Source organism: Mustela nivalis (assembly GCF_964662115.1).
Source record: "Mustela nivalis genome assembly, chromosome: 19".
NCBI classification, from domain to species: domain Eukaryota; kingdom Metazoa; phylum Chordata; class Mammalia; order Carnivora; family Mustelidae; genus Mustela; species Mustela nivalis.
Genome location: NC_139038.1, coordinates 16998870 through 17019150, shown reverse-complemented (window position 1 = coordinate 17019150; position 20281 = coordinate 16998870). Strand labels below are relative to the sequence as shown.

At 43.0% G+C, this 20281-nt stretch overlaps 1 protein-coding gene across 2 annotated transcripts in view; it reads right to left on the bottom strand.

Moving 5' to 3' along the window:
• TMEM219 (transmembrane protein 219) overlaps positions 1-20281 on the bottom strand; it is a 38033-nt gene that overhangs the window by 11265 nt on the left and 6487 nt on the right. Inside the window, exon 3 of one of the 2 annotated variants that reach the window (XM_082714525.1) lies at positions 13737-13899. The gene's annotated coding sequence lies outside the window, so the exon portion shown is untranslated. Of the gene's footprint in view, positions 1-13736; positions 13900-13958; positions 14092-20281 lie in introns of those variants that run through there. The other variant, XM_082714526.1, reaches the window with a different exon arrangement.

Genomic DNA, 20281 nt, shown 5'->3' with positions numbered 1-20281 from the left:
CGGAAGGGGCCGGGAGCCCGGGGCTCACAGCCGAACCTGTACCTGTCTCCGCGCGAGGCAGCACCTGCTCCCTTGGGCAGCGGAGTTTGGTGAAGGGGTTCAACCCACCGACCTCGCTGGTTGGATGGGAAGCTTAAGAGACCAAGTGTGGGGGGCGCCTGGGGGGCTCGGTGGGTGAAGCCTCTGCCTTCGGCTCAGGTCATGATCTGAGTCCTGGGATGGAGCCCCGCATCGGGCTCTCTCAAAGCAGGGAGCCTGCTTCCTCCTCTCTCTCTGCCTGCCTGTGATCTCTGTCTGTCAAATAAATAAATAAAATCCTTAAAAAAAAAGAGAGAGAGAGAGAGACCAAGTGTGGGAAAACATGGGCCCAGTGTGCACTGAGCACTGAACTGCGCTGGGCAAATGCTCTTTCAAACAAAATCTTAGTATTCAGCTCTAGCGAGTTGCTAAGACAGAGACCGGGTCACTCCTGTGACCAATTCCCAAACCCTTTCCCATATGGTAAAATAAGATTCAACAAGGGGGCCAGGACCATTCCTTGAGGTAAATCTAGTCTTTGCAACAAAGGGTATTGGGAACCGGATATTCACATGTGAAAGAATGAAGTTAAACTGTTACTTTACACCACTTAACAAAAGTTAATTCATAATGCACCAAAGATCTACATGTAAGAGCTGGAAGTATAAAACTCTTAGAAGAAAACAGGAAAGCTTCGTGACATTGGATTTGGCAATGATTTCTTGGGTATGACACCCAAAGCATAGGCAGAAAAAAAAAAAAAAAAAAGGTAAGTGGACTACATCAAAATTTCTGTGCATCAAAGGACACAACGGAGTGAAAAGGCAACCCATGAAATGAGTTTGCAAATTTGCTTTGCAAATATTTACTGCTAAAGAGTAAATGATATATAGAATATGCAAAGAATTTTTTTAAAAGATTTTATTTTATTTTTTTTTTAAAGATTTTATTTATTTATTTGACAGAGAGAGATCACAAGTAGGCAGAGAGGCAGGCAGAGAGAGAGAGAGGAGGAAGCAGGCTCCCTGCTGAGCAGAGAGCCCGATGTGGGACTCGATCCCAGGACCCTGAGATCATGACCTGAGCCGAAGGCAGAGGCTCAACCCACTGAGCCACCCAGGCGCCCCTAAAAAAGATTTTATTTATTTATTTGACAGACAAAGATCACAAGTATGCAGAGAGGCAGGCAGGGGGGGGGCAGGCTCCCCGCTGAGCAGAGAGCCCAGGGGCTCAATCCCAGGACCCTGAGATCATGACCTGAGCTGAATGCAGAGGCTTAACCCACTGAGCCACCCAGGTGCCCCTAGAATATGTAAAGAATTCTTTTTTTTATTTATTATTTATATTTTTTTAAATTTTTTTTTAAAGATTTTATTTATTTGAGAGAGAATGAGTGAGAGAGAGCATGAGAGGGGAGAAGATCAGAGGGAGAAACAGACTCCCCAAGGAGCTGAGAGCCCGATGTGGGACTGGATCCTGGGAGTCCGGGATCATGACCTGAGCCGAAGGCAGTTGCTCAACCAACTGAGACACCCAGGCGCCCCGAATATGTAAAGAATTCTTAATGGTGCAACACAACAACAAAAATTCTGGTTAAAAATTAGGCAGAGGACTTGAAGATATTTCTCCAAAGGCTGATAGGCACAGGAAGAGAAATTCAACATTATCGTTAGGGAAATGCAAATGAAAACCCCAATTAGATACATCTCACAGCTATTGGGTGGCTACTGTTAAAGAAAAGAAGTGTTAACAAGGCTGTGGAGAAATTAGAACCCTTTTGCTCTGTGAGTGGGAATTTAAAATGGTACAACTGGGGTGCCTGGGTGGCTCAGTCCTTAAGCATCTGCCTTCAGCTCAGATCAACCCCAGATTGGGCTCCCTGCTCTGGGGGAAGCCTGCTTCTCCCTCTCCCACTCTCCCTGCTTGTGTTCCCTCTCTTGCTGTGTCTTTCTCTGTCAAATAAATAAAATCTTTACAAAATTTTTTAAATTAAAAAAATGGTACAACCACTAGGGAAAACAGAACGTTGGCTCTTCAAAAAATTAAAATTAGAATTATGAAGGGCACCTGCCTGGCTCAGTCAGTGGAGTGTGTGACTCTTGGTTTTGGGGTTGTGAGTTTGAGTCCCACACTGGGTGTAGAGATTACTTAAAAAAACATTTAAAAAAATAGAATTACCATACTATCCAGCAACTCCACTTTGGGTATATACCCCAAAGAACTGAAAGCAAATCTCTAAAATATATTTGTATACCCATGTTCATAGTAGCATTCTTCACAAGAGCTAAAAGGTGGAAGCAACCCAGATGAATGGATAGACAAAACATGGATTATACATACAATGAAATATTATTTAGCTTTTAAAAGGAAGGAAATTCTGATACATGCTGTAACATGGATAAAGCTTGAGGACATTTTGCTAAGGGAAATAAGCCAGTCACAAAAAGAGAAATACTATAAGATTCCACGGATACATAGAATTAGAGTAGTCCAAATCATAGAGACTGGGGCGCGTGGGTGGCTCTGCCTTCCACCGAGCAAGGAGACCAATGTGGGACTTGATCCCGGGACTCTGGGATCGAGTCCCGCATGGGGCTCTCTGCTCAGCAGGGAGCCTGCTTCCCTCTCTCTCTCTCTCTCTGCCTGCCTCTCTGTCTACTTGTGATCTCTGTCTGTCAAATAAATAAATAAAATCTTTTTAAAAAATCTGATAAAATCTATTCATTCAGTCAGATATTCATTCAATAAACATCTCTGAGCTACCAAGCAGTATTCTGGAAGCTGGGAATACAATGGTGGACAAAGTAGTCAAGATCCCTGGCCTCCCGGAAAGTAATCTGCCTATGGACCTTCTCCGTGGAAAAAGGCACTTTTGTCTGAATGTTTATATACAGTTTCAATCAGCCCTCTTGGAGCCTCTTGGAGCCTCTTGGAGCCCATCCTTAGAGCCCATCCTTGCACAAGAGCCCCTACATATTTCAGAAGGTTTCTTCAATTGGACTTCAATTTTGTGTTTAGTTTCATATCAAGACTGCTTGATAAAATTAATCTTTCTCCTTTAAATTCTTGGTTTTATCCTGTGTTGTTCATCTATTCAATCAACTCATTCATTCATTCAACCGACATTTGGACACTTGTTAAATGCCAGGTGCTTGGTTAGGCACTGAGGGAAGCCACATATCTAACAATGAAAAACCTTAGTGAAAGAGACAGATGCACAAAAAATTATGATAAAATGTCAAATACTATAATAAATGATACCATAATATAAAAAAAAAGCTACTCTCTTCTGAATAACTTCTAAATGGGTCAAACATTTAATGGCCCTCAAATGTCATCTTATCATAAAAAAATGAAATCAGCATTAGCCCTACTTTACAGGTGAGAAAACCAAGGCTTAGCAATGTTAGGAAACTCATCCATGGTTTTCAAGTAGTCAACAGCTACATGTAATACACACATACAAGTGTGCACACACACACATTCATACACATACAAATGTTGAGGAAAAAATAGAATATGTTTGCAAACCTGGAATAAGATATCTTCTAACACAAGACATAAATACTGGAAACTGTAAATGAAAAAAATGGATCAACTTAACCATTGGAAATTAAAAGCCTCTACAGTAATCTCTTGGACATCAGCCTTAGTAACATATATATGGATATATCTCCTCAGTTAAAGGAAACAAAAACAAAGATAAATGATTGGGACTATGCCAAAATAAAAAAAAAAAAACTTGTGCACAGTGAAGGAAACCATTAACGAAACAAACAGGGAACCTAGTGAATGGGAGAAAATATTTGTAAACGATATATCTGATAAGGGGTTAATATCCAAAATATATAAAGGACTTGTACAACTCACTCCCCCCCAAAATCCAATTTAAAAATGAACAGAGGACCTGGATAGACATTTTTCTGAAGAAGACATATAGATGTACAACAGACACATGAAAAGATGCTCAAAATGACTCATTATCAGGGAAATGCAAGTCAAGATCACGAGGAAATACCACCTCACAGCTGTCAGAATGGCTAATATCAAAAAGACAATAAATAGGGGTGCCTGGGTGGCTCAGTGGTTAAAGCCTCTGCCTTCGGCTCATGTCATGGTCCCAGGGTCCTGGGATCGAGTCCCCATGTCAGTCTCCCTGCTCAGCAGGGAGCCGGCTTCTCCCTCTCCCCCTCCCCCTACTTGTGCTCAAACACTCTCTCTCTGTCAAATAAATAAATTTTTAAAAATCTTTTAAAAAATTAAAAAGAAAATAGATTATAAGAGAATACTACAAACAATTGTACAGTAACAAATTAGAAAACCTAGATGAAATGGATAAATTACTGGAAACACAAATTGTTGAAACAGACCAAAAAGAAATAGTAAAATAAAACTGTCTCGAAAAGGAACAAAGATGAAGGATTCAGGTCCCTGGTTTCCAAACATACTGCAAGCTACAGTCACCAACTGTACAGTGTGGTCCACACGTAAGGATAGACACAGAAATCAATGAACTCGAATAAAGAATCTGGAGATAAACATTACATACATGTTCAATTGATTTGCAACAAGGGAGCCAAGAGCATTCAATGGAGAAAGGACTGTTTTTGATAAATGGGGTGAGAAAAACTAGATGAAAAGAATGAGGTTGGACCCTTATTTTATACCATGAACAAAAATTAACTCAAATGGGGCGCCTGGGTGGCTGAGTCTGTTGAGCGTCTGACTCTTGATTTTGCCTCAGGTCACGATCTCAAGAGTGGTGGGACCAACCCCTGCATCAGACTCTACACTCTGTGGAGTCTGATTGATATTCTCTCTCTCCCTTTGTCCCGCCCCCTGCATGTGCTATAAATAAATAAATATCTTTCTAAAAAATTAACTTAAATGAATCAAAGATCTAAACTTAAGTGCTCAAACTATAAAACTCTCAGGAAAAAACAGAGGAGCAACTCTTTGAGATAACATATTTGTCAATGATTTATTTCTTGGATGTGACACCAACAACACGAGCAACAAAAATTTTAAAAAGGTAAAGTGGACTTCATCAAAATATAAGTTTTGTGTATTTAAAAGTACTACCAAGAGAGTAAAAACAAAACCCACAGAAGAAAATATTTGCAAATCATGTATCTGATAAAGGACTAATATAGATTATATAAAAAATTCCTACCACTCAATAACAGCAAAAAACAACCCAACTTTTAAAATGGGCAAAGGACTTGAAGAGACATTTCTCCAAAGGAGATCTACAAATGGCCAATAAGCACCTGAAAAGATGCTGAGCATCATTAGTCACTAGGGAAATGCAAATCAAAATCACAATGACAGGCGAAATAAAAATCACAAAATCACAATGACTGAGCCTGGGTGGCTCAGTGGGTTAAAGCCTCTGCCTTCAGCTCAGGTCATGATCTCAGGGTCCTGGGATCGAGTCCCGCATTGGGTTTTCTGCTCAGCAGGGAGCCTGCTTCCCTCCTCTCTCTCTGCCTGCCTCTCTGCCTACTTGTGATCTCTGTCAAATAAATAAATAAAATCTCTTAAAAAAATCACAATGACATAATCCTTCACATCCACTAGGAAGGCCATAATAATAGTAATAAAGAGAAGAAAATAACACGTGTTGGTGAGGATGTGGAACCCTTGTACACCTTTGTACATGGTTAGTGGGAATGGAAAATAGAAAAGCCACTGAGACAGGTAACCAATAACTTAAACATAGAACTACCATATGACCCAGCCATTCCACTCCTAAGCATATACCCCCAAAGTGGAAAACAGGTGTTCAAACAAAAAGCTATACACTAATGTTCACAGTGTCTCTATTCATAACAACCAAAAGGTAAAATTACACAATCGTCCATCAGTAGCTGAATGGACAAACAAAACACACACACACACACACACACACACACACACTCTCTGGAACATTATTCAGCCTTTAAAAGGAAGGAAATCTTGACACAGGCTCCAGCATGGAGGCACCCTGAGGACATTATGCTTTATGAAATGAGCCAGTCACAAAAAGACACACACTGCATGATTCCACTGATATGAGGTCCCTAGAATAGGCAAATTCACAGAGACAGAATGTAGAATGGTGATTGCCAGGCGCTTGAGGGAAAGGAGATTTTAGAGTCATTATTTAATGGGTACAGAGTTTCTGTCTGGGAAAATGAAAAACGTTCTGGAGGTGGACGGCGGTGATGGTTGTGCAGTGTGAGTGCACACAATGCCACGGAACTGCGTACTTTTTAAAAATTCAGTTAATTAACATAAGCTGAACTGTTCATTTAAAGGTAGTTAAAATGGTAAACCTGATGTTATGTATATTTTGCCATGATAAAAATGATGGGGAAGAAAAGAGAATGAAGTACTGACACCGGCTACAACATGGATGAACCCGGGAAGCATTATACTCAGTGAAAGACGTCGGACACAAAAGGTCACATGTTGTAGGATTCCATTTATATGAAAGATCCAGAATAGGCAAATCCGTAGAGACTGAACGTGCCTGCCACGGGCTGGGCAGAAGGGGTCTAGCAAATAACCGCCCAATGGATCTGGGGTTTCCTTTGGGATGATGCAAATATGTTGGAACTAGATAGAGGTAATGGCTGTACAACACTGTCAATGTACTTAATGGCACTAAGTTTTACTCTTTCAAATGGTTCAAATGGGGGTGCCTGGGTGGCTCAGTCGGTTAAGCGTCTTCCTTCAGTTCAGGTCATGATCCCAGGGTCCTGGGATGGAGCCCAACATCCAGTGCTTCTCCCTTTCCCTCTGCCCACAGCTCCCCCTGCTTGTGTGCTTTCTCTCTCTCTCTCTCTCTATCAAATAAATAAATAAAAATCTTTTTAATAAATAAATAAATGAATAAATAAAATGGTTAAAATGGTAAATTGCATGTGTATTTTGCCACAGTTTTTTATTTTATTTTTATTTTTTAAAGATTTTATTTATTTGCCAGAGAGAGCAGAAGGGAGTGTACAGGAAGGGGGAGTGGCGAGCCAAGGGAGAAGCAGGTTCCCTGCCGGGTAAGGAGCCAGATGCTACACAGGGCTTGATCTCAGGACTCTGGGGTCATGGACCTGAGCCGAAGGCAGATGCTTATCAAACTGAGCCACCGAGACGCCCCTATTTTTATGTTTTTAAAGGTTTTATTCATTAGAGAGAGAGAGCTGAAATCCCTCCCTTCCTCTGCAAGCCTACTGCCTTTGCTGACTTGGGGAACGCCTCCTCTCTCCCTGGGACCACAGGAGCTGTCTCCTCACCCTTCTCACGGCCTCCAGTCTCTCCTCCCTTCAATCCAACACCCACGTCGCCTGTTGGGTCAACTTGCTAAACGTGCAATGTCAAGATTCCGCTGCTCCGCTGAAGACCTCTGCGGACCCGGGAGTGAAGCTCTAATTCCTGGGGCATGCAAGACCCCTCGCTGCTTAGCCTCTGCCCTGCCTTCCTGCATCACCTTCCACGTTTCCCTCGGGCGTCCCACACCACCGTGCCTTTGCTAGTACCGTCCTCTTGGTGGAACGCACTCACTTCTACCTTGTACATCCTTTCTTCGGGGCCAACCTCGAAGGGCACGGATTCTGTAATGATTTTCCCCACTCCCAGGATGGAGTCTCCGCCCTCAACATACCTCCGTCACGTTCACCATGATAGTCCCCATCCCCCTGCCTCCCCGCTTTCTTGGACAAAGTCTACCTCCTCTGGATTGCAGATTTCTGAAAGCAAAGTCTGTTTCACATCCTTCTCATCTGTACAACCTCAACACTCACCTGGCGGCTGCCCCATGGTAGTCTCCAAATTTGGGGGAGTTCCCTCTCCCATACTCAGTCACTGTCTCAAATCCCTCCCAGTCTCCTCAAATCCTTTACCCGACCTCGAAAACTTCCACCTGACCAGTCAGCTGATGACCACGTCAGAAAGAGGGCATCAATCATGAAGTCCTTGAACTTCCTGCCCTTGCCACATACCCCCAAGCCCCACATACACACTTGCCTGCGCACTCATCTAAACTTGCATCCTTGTCTCTGTTCACAGAGGAACATGCATGTGTCCCCCTTCCCGCCCAAGGCCAATCCCCTCCCTGGGCTCTGGATCCGTCTCAACTCCTCAGTGGTCCCTTCTCTGCTTTTCCACCCGAATTCATTCAACAAAAATTTACAGAGCAACTCTTTGTGCCTGGATGCTAGGATTATAGTGGGGAACAAATTAGATAATACTCCAGACCTCATAAAGCTTCCATTGTAGTGAGCAAGAGAGACAATTAACAACTAATTTTGAAATGGATGTGAAAGAAATAAATACGAAGATATAGGGAATAAGAGGTCATTTTAAATAAGTAGGTCACAGAGGTATGCTGATCTTTTTTTTTTTGGTTGTTCTTTTGTGTGTGTATGGGTGTGTGGAGGTGACGTTTGAGTTGATGCCTGAAGTTTTCTGTAGGAAAGTCTGGGAGATGAGCATTCTGGGTAGAAGGAACAGCAGAGCAAAGATCCAGAGAAGAAAGGACTGGCTTGTAGGGCGCTGGTGTGACCCAACATGGATGAGGGGAGACCGGTATGAAAAGAGGCTGGAGAGCTACTCCAGGGCTAGGGCCCCGCAAACCATTGTAAAGAGACTGGAGTTTATTATAAAGAGGAATGGGAAGCCAAGGGAGATTTTTAAGAAGAATAATGATATGATAATATATACATTTTTAAATGATCACTGAGTACTATAAGGAAATGGGTCGAAAGGAGGTGGGCAAGAGGAAATTAGGAACAGTTCCCAACCTGCAAGGAAGATGCGATGGGCTAGTGCCAAGGTCATCACGTGGGATGGAAGAAAAGTCGTTGAACTGAAGACACCAGAGGCGATGGGACTTGGTGACGGAAGGAAAGACAGAAATCAAGGACTCTTCTCTACTGGTTCCCTTCCCTCATTTGAAACACACTCATATTCATGGCTTTAATTATCCTCTGATGAATAATTCTAATGGATCCAAAATGCCAAGAGTGAGCCTTTTGGCTAATAGATCTGACATCCGGCTGTCACCTCCAGCTCACCATATCTAAAAGGACCCACAGTGAGCCCATGTTCTGTCTGCAGCTGCTGCCCCATCTCCACCGTCCCCTGTCTCGGCTGACACCAGCGCTTGCTCTCTTACCGAACCCGAAACCTTGGAATCATCCTTGCCTCTTCCTGACTCCGGAACCCTCATATTTAGTCAGTCTGAGCCCTACAGATATTCCTCAAATACACTCTTCGCTCTGCCTTCCCACTGCTTTTGCGCAGGTCCTCAACACCTCTCTTGCCAGGACTAACCATTTCCAGACTTGTTCCCCAGAATTCCTTCTCTCAGATGCATTCTGAAATACCCGTCTGCTCATTCGTCAATCACTGCTTTCATGGTAAAATGGAAGCTTCTTGGTTTGCCCCGTAAGGCCCCTGGCAGTCATATTCCTGCTGACCCTGCAGCACCATCCTCTACAGCTCTAAACCCAGTGAGAGATGAACATCTATTGCTCCCCAGACTAAAGTTGCTAATTCAAATATTTATGCCTGTGTTCAAACTGTTTCTTCCATGTGGATCACTCCTCACCTTCGTCTGCCTGAAAAACCCCAGACTCATCATTACATGTTGAATTTATATTTCTGGTGTAGACCTCTGTCTCTAAACTTCATAGTCATATATTTCTTTTTTTTTTTTTTTTAAACCGTCCAGGGGAGATCAAGACTCCCTGGAGGCTTTTTTAATTTTTTTAATATTTTATTTATTCATTTGACAGAGATCACAAGTAGGCAGAGAGGCAGGCAGAGAGAGAGGAGGAAGCAGGCTCTCTGCTGAGCAGAGAGCCCGATGCGGGGCTCGATCCCAGGACCCTGAGATCATGACCTGAGCCGAAGTCAGAGGCTTAACCCACTGAGCCACCACATTCATATATTTCACCGTCTCCTTGACGTCTCCACTTGCATGTCTAACAGCTCTCAGAAACTTAACATATCCCAAACTGAATACTCGGTCTTTCCCCGTGAAACTTGTCTTACCTTCCGCTTTCTTATCTCAGTTGAGTCTGACTCCATTTTTTTTTTTCTCCCCAGTAGCTCAGGCCAAAACCATTGAGGTCATTTTTAACTCCTTTTTTCTTCTCTCATGCCACTTCCAGTTCTATGACTTCACCTCAAACACATATCTAGAATCCAACCATTTCTTACCATCTCTGCTGCCACCATGTTTGTTCAAGCTCCCGTTACCTCATATCTGACTTACTGGACCCTCTACTTCTACCTTTGTCCCCATCCCACAGTCTAAATACAACATCCATAATAATTTTTTTAAGTTGGCTCCAAGCTCAGCATGGAGCCCAATGCAGGGTTTGGATTCATGACCCTGAGATCAAGACCTGAACTGAGATTAGGAGTTGGACACTCAACCAACCGAGTCACCCAGATGCCCTGATCCAGAATAATCTTTAAAAAAAATTTTTTTTTAAAGGAAGATCATGTTGCTTCTCTGCTTAAAACCACGCAATGACTTCTCATTTTACCTAGGGGAAAAACCAAAGCTGTCTCAGGGGCCTGAAGCCTATATCATCTCTCTGACCCCCTCCTACTGTCCTTCCCCTGCCTTAGTCGACTGGCTTCCTCGCTGCTCTTTGTGATGTCAGGCCCACACTTACCGCAGAGCCTTGGTGCTGGCTGTCGTCACGACCTGGAAAGCTTTTTCTTCGCTATTTCCCAACTAAATCGCTTTGATCAAGTCTTTGTTCAAAAACCAGCTCCTTGACAAGGTCTACATGGCCCCCTTACTTAAAATTGCTGTTTGCCTCCCCATCTACCATGGACACGCCTTATCCCCCTACACTATTGTGTTTCTTATTTTTCCATAGTGCCTATCACCTTGCAACATACTGTATAATTTACTTAATTATTATGTCTACTCATTACTGATGCACTAGGACATAAGCTTTATGAGGACAAGAATCTTTGTCTTGTCACTAATATATCCTAAGAACCCAGGACAGTGTGTGGCACATCTTGGGCCCTTAGCGCATGTTTGTTAAATAAATGAATTCTTCAAAACCTATCTCAGGGGACGCCTGGGTGGCTCAGTCGGTTAAGCAGCTGCCTTCGGCTCAGATCATGATCCCAGCGTCCTGGGATCGAGTCCCACATCAGGGTCCTTGCTCGGCGGGGAGCCTGCTTCTCCCTCTGCCTGCCTCTCTGTCTGCCTGTGCTCGCTCTCTCCCCCTCTCTCTCTCTGATAAATAAATAAAATCTTTAAAAAAAAACCTATCTCAGAACAAACAAACAAACAAAAAAACCCTATCTCAGATACTGGGTTCTTTACCAAGTTTCCCCTAGCTGTGAACAAACCCCACTCTCCCTCAGAAAGATGAAATGAACTCCTCCCTTCATTGTGTTACCTTTGTACCTTGTACCGTTGTTGCATTTTCCAGATAATATTGTAGTTGGCATGTCTGGGTTATGAGGGCAAGGTTTAGAACCGGTTCTATTAATTTCTACATTCTTGTGCACAGCTCAGGACCTAACAACATGTATTATTTTGATGAATAAAATAATAAGGCCACACCAAGACTGAGTGTCTGGAAATACCCTGTTGTTGAGGGTATGGGAAAACGGGCCCACCCTCAGCGTTGATGTGAGTCTAAACCGATTTAAGCTCCAGGCAGGACAGAGTGGAAATATCTGCCAAGGTGAACACAATCTTTGACACAGAAATTCTACCTTTTGGAATTTATCTGACAAACTTACGCCTGTATTTCAAGATGTATTACAAAGATAATCATCGCAGCATTGTTTATAATATCAAAACAAATAAAGAAAACCACTGGAATTGTCCCATCAGTAGGGCCATAATAGAATGCGATCCATCTACTAAGTAGGATGAGACGTGTCTACATGTACAGATCTGAAATAGGCTCTAGGTGGAGTTTATTCAAGTGGAAACAGTATAATGTAGGAAAACAAATAGCACGTTAACGTGTGTTTCACAAAAAGGAAGAGATTAGATACACACATGCTTATATGTGTGTAGTATGTTTTAGGAAGATAAAGGAGAAACTCTGAAGACAGGGGCTGCCTCTAGAAAGGAGAATTAGAGGTCAGGGTTGGGGGGAAACATATTTTATACTGCATACTCTGTTATTTTTTTAAAAGATTTTATTTATTTATTTGATAGACAGAGATCACAAATAGGCAGAGAGAGAGGAGGAAGCAGGCTCCCCACCGAGCAGAGAGCCCGACGCGGGGCTCCATCCCAGGACCCTGAGATCATGACCCGAGCTGAAGGCAGAGGCTTTAACCCACTGAGCCACCCAGGTACCCCTGCATACTCTGTTATTGTTTGAATTGTTTATCATGTGTATCAGCTTTTCAATAATAATTAAAGTTTTTCTAAATAATAAAAAGAAGGGGTGCCTGGGTGGCTCAGTCGTTAAGCATCTGCCTTCAGCTCAGGTCATGGTCCCAGGCTCCTGGGATCAAGCCCCACATCAGGCTCCCTGCTCAGTGGGAAGCCTGCTTCTCCGTCTCCCACTCCCTCTGCCTCTCTTGCTGTGTCTCTCTCTGTCAAACAAATAAATACAATTTTAAATAAATAAAAAGAAGCCTCATAGGTGCATATTGGGCAAGGAAGGAAAAGAGATGCAGACCTCCATTATGTTTCAGGTGATTGATTGATTGATTGATTGATTGAAAAATGACAGATCTTTTTTAGGAGCCTCTGTCCTAATCTCTCTCTCTCTCTCTTTCTCTCCCACTCTCTGTCTGTCTCTGTCTTTATCTCATTACGTCCCTTGGTCATCTCTTTCAAAATGAGCAGCTTGGCCAGAGAGATGTCTTGTTAGCAGAATGGTCTGGTGGTAAAGAGAGCAAGACTGGCACTGGGGATCTGGACTGGGAACCTGATCTGGCATAGAGCCACTCCCTGAGCGATGTGGCCATGGCGCACAGGACTGTACCCAAAGCATCTTGATTCAGGCTGTTACGACCCACATAGGACATGAGGGGCAGTCAGAGACTCTCAGAATTGGGGTTCTGAGTAATCAGTTTCTTACGGCAAGGCTCAGCCTGACATTACGAGCGCAGGAAGGCAGTCTTGACTCCAAGGGCCACCACTGGCCAAGGGAGTCTGGAATGCCAAGGAGTCAGGGCTAGCTCCAGTCCTAGGAAAACTGTTTTGACATTCAGGGGAACTGAGGCAGAAACCTTGGTCCACAGAGCGGAGGAAAGGGGAAAGTCAGGGGCTGAGTGGGTTAAGATTCCCAGGGCTCACCTCAGGCAGTTAGAGAACGCCATGGGTCCCTGGACTTTTTGGAGAACAGAGGGAAGGTATATTGTATGGGAAATGGCTGCAGAAAAGGAAGTGAGCTAGTGGGGTATGACCTCCAACAATCAGCCTAAAATTTCTTCTGTTCCCTCCCACTGTCACAAGCCAAAACCATCATAGAATCGGGTCCCTCGCTCCTATGATTCTAGTGCTGGGAGGGTCCTGAAAGGTTCTAGCCAATGCCCCGGGTGATGGCAGAATCCTATATTCTAGGCACCATTCATACACTCAGAGAACTGGTAAAGCCTTCAGAGACCATGGAACCTGGTGTACAATGCCCTTCTCCTGCTTTCTCCTCGGGAATAGCATGGCTGGAAGAATTTTCCCCACAGCCTTTTCCTGCCTGGCTCAGTCCCAGCTCCCAATCAGAAGCCCATACCTGAGGGGCGCCTGGGTGGCTCCGTGGGTCAAAGCCTCTGTCTTAGGCTCAGGTCATGATTTCAGGGTCCTGGGATTGAGCCTCGCATCGGGCTCTCTGCTCAGTGGGAAGCCTGCTTCCTCCTCTCTCTCTCTCTCTCTCTCTGCCTACTTGTGATCTCTGTCTGTCAAATAAATAAATAAAATCTTAAAAAAAAAAAAAAAAAGAAGAAGAAGCCCATACCTGAGACAGATCTGCTTTCTTCTCCGCCAAAGCCAGCCGAAAGTCAGGAGGCGGCACACTGCTGCGAAGCCCAGAAAGTCCCCCAGATTGCTCACTAGTCAGACCAGCTTCATGAAAACGAACTTTGCTCCCCGGGGATTTGATCATGGAGGTGTTATTGTGTACTTGATCGCAGTTCCTATGGCTACAGGCTCACAGTGGGAAGGAACCAGTATACATCAGCATCTTCCTGTAAATAGGGATTTGACCTCATTTATAGTTAGACGTGCAGCAGGCAGCCTGGCGAATGGCACAGCATGAATGGAATTCAGAGGGTTCTGAATGACTCAAGTAGAAAAGAACATGAACTAAAACAGTACATGTGCAAGTCTGTGTTCAGTCCCTGGGTCAGCTTAGATAGTTAATGGCTGTTAACTATTCATAGCATTCATCTTTACATCCAGAAGGGATCATCCAACTGAAAGTTCCAAACCCGCAGCCCTTGGGCCAAATCAAACCCACAGACCTGTACCATGATTTCAGACCGCTTGAAACTTGTTTTGAGTTAACTTTTTAAAAAATCAATAACTTGGGCACCTGGGTGGCTCAGTGGGTTAAGCGTCTACCTTCGGCTCAGGTCATGATCCCAGGATCCTGGGATCGAGCCCTGCATCGGGCTCTCTGCTCAGCAGGGAGCTTGCTTCCCCCTCTCCCTCTGCCTGCCTCTCTGCCTACTTGTGATCTGTCAAATAAATAAATAAAATCTTTAAAAAATAAAAAAAATAATTAAAAATCACTATCTTTCAGTTAAAAAAAAAAAAAGCCAATTGCCAGTTTCCAGTGACAATGCCCTCCTGTCAAAGGGCACCAAGAATACAGCTGTAATTAAATAAAATTGGGATTGTTGACTCATATCAATAAAGGAGACCACACAGTATGGAAATTGTAGGGCATCTCAGTAAGAAGGTGTTAGAAATGACTTCTTAGGGACGCCCGGGTGGCTCAGTTGGTTGGACGACTGCCTCCGGCTCAGGTCATGATCCCGGAGTTCCGGGATTAAGTCCCACATAGGGCTCCCAGCTCCACAGGGAGTCTGCTTCTCCATCTGACCTTCTCCTCGCTCATGCTCTCTCTCACTGTCTCTCTCTCAAATAAATAAATAAAATCTTTTTTTAAAAAATTAAAAAAAAAAAAGAAATGACTTCTTATAGGACTTAAGCTTGTGTTTGGTTTCTGGCGAAGACTCAAGGGAAGGGCCTTTGCCGGTTTGAATGCTATGAGGGAGAAGGCATAGTTCTGAGATTGGATTGCTTAAAATTTTTATTTTATTTATTTGAGAGAGAGAGCACAAACAGGAGGAGCAGGAGAAACAGACTCCCTGCTGAGCAGGAAGCCCGGGTGCAGGGCTCGACCCCAGGACCCCAGGATCATGACCTGAGCTGAAGGCAGACATTTTAACTGACTGAGCCCCCCAGACACTCCTGGATAGCTTAAAAAATTTTATCTGAAATGTGGGGGGGGAAAGGAGCAAAACTAAAACTATAATTGATAAAAGAGCATAATTATCATATTAGCCGGGATGAGGATATTTCGTCATTTCTGTTTGGATAATGTTCTTGTTTTTGTCTGTGTTCAGTCATGATGGACTGGTCTTGTTTTTGTCTTGATCTGTCGCAGTGGAGGCTTTGTCTTGTTGTGTTGGTATTTTGTGAAACTGTTCGTGCTCATCAAGAGAAAACCCAGTCTAGTTGTCCGTGTCATACTGGCTCCTCTCAACACCGAAGTCTTGATGGTAGTGCCAAGCCAGCACCAGGCTTTCAGAAGACGCCTTCTCTGTCTCAGCCTCCCTCTTAGCCCAGGGCAGATGAAGTCAGCCTCAGGACTTTAGTCTACTACCCAACTCTTCACCTTTTCCAAGACTTTGCTCATTAGGAGATTGTGGAGATAGTTAGACTTAGATCCGTCTCAGCTTTTCCTTTTGTTACAGCTAGAGTTGTTGAGTTCTCTGACATGATGATGGTTGCACAGTATCATTTAAGACTCTGAAGATGCTACATCAGCCGACTATCTTCCTGGAAACTACCAGAAAAAAAAAATGGTTATTATTTCCTGTAATAAGCCCTGAAGACAGAGCTCTAGGTTATCAAATCCAGGCAATGAAAACATGACCCAAAGTCCAGCTTGTCTTTTTTAGAAATTCAGGTGACTTTTTTTTAGCATAGTTACAGAGTTTTCTACTTGACCTGTATTTATGTAGGTGCAGCAAGAAGTGTTGGCTAAAGCATAATTTTCCCCTGGGTTAATAAATTTAAATTGGATGTTGTGTCATTTATGATGTCTGCTGGGGTTAAAGACAAGTTTTGGATCATCTTCTCCAGTAGTATTATCCTTCTTTAGGGAAATGAAGCTCATATTATATGCATGGTAAGGGAATAGGTTACGCCTCCTGGGAGTTTTCCTGAGTAGCTTGTTCTTGTCTCATTTCAGTGTTTTCTAGGTACCATTGTCAGAAAAACATAACCCACTGGAGAGGTGATAGTTGGAAATATCTGAGAGGCTCTAACAATCACCTTGAATGTGTAGGATAAGTTAGTAGGAGGCAAAAGCTTGATCTCTAAATAAGAAGTTAGGATCCCAGTGAGGCATAGGTTGGACTGAAAGATAAATATCATTTATCACAATAAGTATATACCAGTTTTTGTACTCTTGAGGTGGACAGATTCCTCGAGCAGAGTTACACAATTAATGTAAGTAGGTTAGAGTGTCTGTAGCAAGAATAGCCCCAACATTAGTTCCCATTCCTGATAACCTACGTTTAACTGGTACAGATATAATGACCTCAGCAGAAACACTTTGTACAGATCCAAATTTTTATAGTACCAAACTTTGGAATTAATTATGTGAAGAAAACTTAAGACCAGAAAGGAATTGTGGAAGGATCTGCCTTCTAAAGTATTTGAGGCTACTACTTTTTTTTTTTTTTTGGTCAGCAGGATTAGGTGGAGAGGCAACACATCCAACAATGAGTTAAATTCAGAGCGATACAAATAACAAGTGTTGGTGAGGATGTGGAAAAAAGGGAACCCTCTCGCACTGTTGGTGGGAACATGAATTGGTACAAGCATTGTGGGGAACAGTATGGAGCTACGTCACAAAATTAAAAATAGAAATACCATACAGGGGCGCCTGGGGGGCTCAGTGGGTTAAACCGCTGCCTTTGGCTCAGGTCATGATCTCAGGGTCCTGGGATCGAGCCCCGCATCGGGCTCTCTGCTCGGCAGGGAGCCTGCTTCCCCCTCTCTTTCTGCCTGCCTCTCTGCCTACTCATGATCTCTCTGTCAAATAAATAAAATCTTTTTAAAAATAAATAAAAATAGGAAAATAAAAATAAATTTTAAATGGCATATTGTAGAACAACTGGATGGCTCAATCTGTTAGGCAATGGCTCTTGATTTTGGCTCAGGTCGTGATCTCAGGGGCCTGGGATTGAGCCCCGCATTGGGCTTCACACTCAGCACAGAATCTGCTTGAGGATTCTCCATCCCTCTCCTCTGCCCCTCCCCCGACTCTCTCTCTCTCTTTCTTACGAATAAATAAATCTTAAAAAAATCAAAATAAAGTAAAATGGTATATTATGCTTGGATTAGTGATAACTTTCAATATGTGATTTTAATATTTTTATAATATGCACATTGTGTAAAATAATTGAGCATTGCCTACCTATCAGAAAAAAAAAAAAAAAACTCAGAGCAGTAGCTAAGGTCTAAGAAATACGCAACAGCATATATTTTTTTTTTAAGATTTTATTTATTTATTTGACAGAGAGAGAGAGATCACAAGTAGGCAAAGAGGCAGGCAGAGGGAGAAAGGGAAGCAGGCTCCTCGCTGAGCAGAGAGCCCTGGATGCGGGGCTAAATCCCAGGACCCTGGGATCATGACCTGAGCTGAAGGCAGACGTTTAACCAACTGAGCCACCCCGTATCCCCATAGAGAAGATCATATTAAGAAAACTTCAGTCAGTTAAAGAGGGGGTGTTGAAGACAAAAACAGCTAAGATTTTTCAGAGAACAAAGGGTATGGAAAAAGATCCTGAAGAACTAAAGCATCAATCTTGTTCTGTTGTCTTTTGCAGAAGCTGTTCAATTAGCATCTTGTTTCATCTCCTGGGACAGACACTGCCCACAGTCAGCAACTTCTAAGAGAACTGCTAAGAATCCTCAGTGTGAGGTCCCCTAATGAACTAGATGCCCAGTACTCAGGAGAAAGTGATGTGTGTCTTATCTGGGAAATATAAGCCCTGGGATCAACAACTTGGGAATTTATTTCTGTGTCACTTATCTGTTAAAAGTCCTTTTTGTAGAGGCTCATAGGCAGTTTTTTCTTGATCCTTTTCCAGAAGACCAAATCTCCAGGTATCAGATCATGCTGCTTAGGCGGGTGTTTTGACAATATAGCTTGTTCTTATTGGTGATAAGTCTGGAGGTATTATATAAGTCCCTGCAGAAATTAGTCCTATAAGCTTACAGTGGGATCAGTCTAGGATTGAAGTAATTCCCAGATGCCTGCAGCAGTTAGCGCAGACGGAAATAACTTGTGGATCCTACAGGGGATTGATCTTGTGGTACAGTGGCTTGGGGTTTCTAAGAATTTTGATAATCCTGAGTTTTCGTATTTCTTTAGTTCTCTTATTTTTGCCAAAGATGGTAGATGATACAAAAAATTTATTTTCCAAAAAAAAAAATTATTTTCCAAGTCAATTAAGAAAATAACGGTACGAGGGAAATATGTGTTTCTGTTACCAGAGAGATAAACTGAAACCCCTTCTTGGGAATTTAAAATTTTCAAGTCATTTTTCTCCACCAGGATGTGTTAGCTCTCTGGCAAGAGAAAGTCTCAATCTGTCCTGGAGTAAACAAAAATAACCAGAATATACTCATGATTCATTTGGAGTTGTTCACATGGCCTGGAGGCTTTGGTTCCTGTCCATGTCCTACCTTTATAGCATTGCAGGGATAGGTCATTGGCAGTCAGGATATGCGTTGGAAACATCTGCATTACCCTGAAAGTCGCCACCACTCATGTTCGTTCAATGTTGTCAATTTATCTCTGCTGTGTCGGCAATATCAAGGAGCATTCTTGCTAAACTCCACTTTGACTATGCTTACCTCTTAGATAGCAACGAAGCATCTAAAAGTTCTTAATGTGCTGTCCATTTTAGAGGGAGAAGTCAGGAAATCTCTGTTTCTTTCTAAAATTTTAATCACTTTTATTTGGAAATAATAGAGCCACAAGTAATTCCAGTAATTCCAGTGCTGGACATTTATCCAAAGAAATGATAACTATCCTGATGGTAACATCTAACATCATCACAGTACTGGGTCACAATCAGGAAAGTGCTACTGGGACAATCCACAGACAATTCCGATTTCATCTGTTTTACGTGCATTCATTTGTGTTTATGGGCATACTGAATTTTATCACATTATCACCATCGAGATACAGAATGTTGCTTCATCACAAAGATCCATCGTATTATCTTTTTAAAAAAAATTTTTTTAAAGATTTTATTTGACAGAGAGAGAAAGAGAGAGAGATCACAAGTAGGCAGGCAGAGAAAGAGGGGGAAGGAGGCTCCCTGCTGAGCAGAGAACCCGATGCGGGGCTTGATCCCAGGACTCTGAGAGCATGACTTGAACCCAAGGCAGAGGCTTAACCCACTGAGCCACGCAGGCGCCCCCATATTATCTTTTTATAGTCACACTCATCCTCTCTCCTCCTTACCCCGACCCCTATCTTAACCTTTGGCAACCACTACTCTGTTTTCCATCTCCATGATTTTGGCGTTTCTAGAACACCAAATGTTATATAAATGGAATCATACATTATGGAACATATTGTGATTGGCTTTTTTCATTCAGTATAACTCCCCTGAGGTCTAAGTTCTTGCATGTTTCAATAGTTTGTTCCTTTTTATTGCTGAGGGGTATGATAACCAATGGCTGAGAAGCCTAACAAAAGATGGTAAGGCGGGGTGCCTGGGTGGCTCAGTTGGTTGGGCGACTGCCTTTGGCTCAGGTCATGATCCCGGAGTCCTGGGATGGAGTCCTGCATCGGACTCAGCGGGGAGTCTGCTTCTCCCTCTGACCCATCCCCTTCTCATGCTCTCTCTCTCATTCTCTCTCTCTCTAATAAATAAATAAAATCTTTTTTAAAAAGAGAGAGAGAGATGGTAAGGCAAGCCAAAAATTAACAATAGCAGAAACCTGTTACCACTGCTACCTAGGGTGGTGGAACAAAGCGTTACCAGATCCCAGGGCCAGGGTTATCTGGAGAAGCTGGAATTA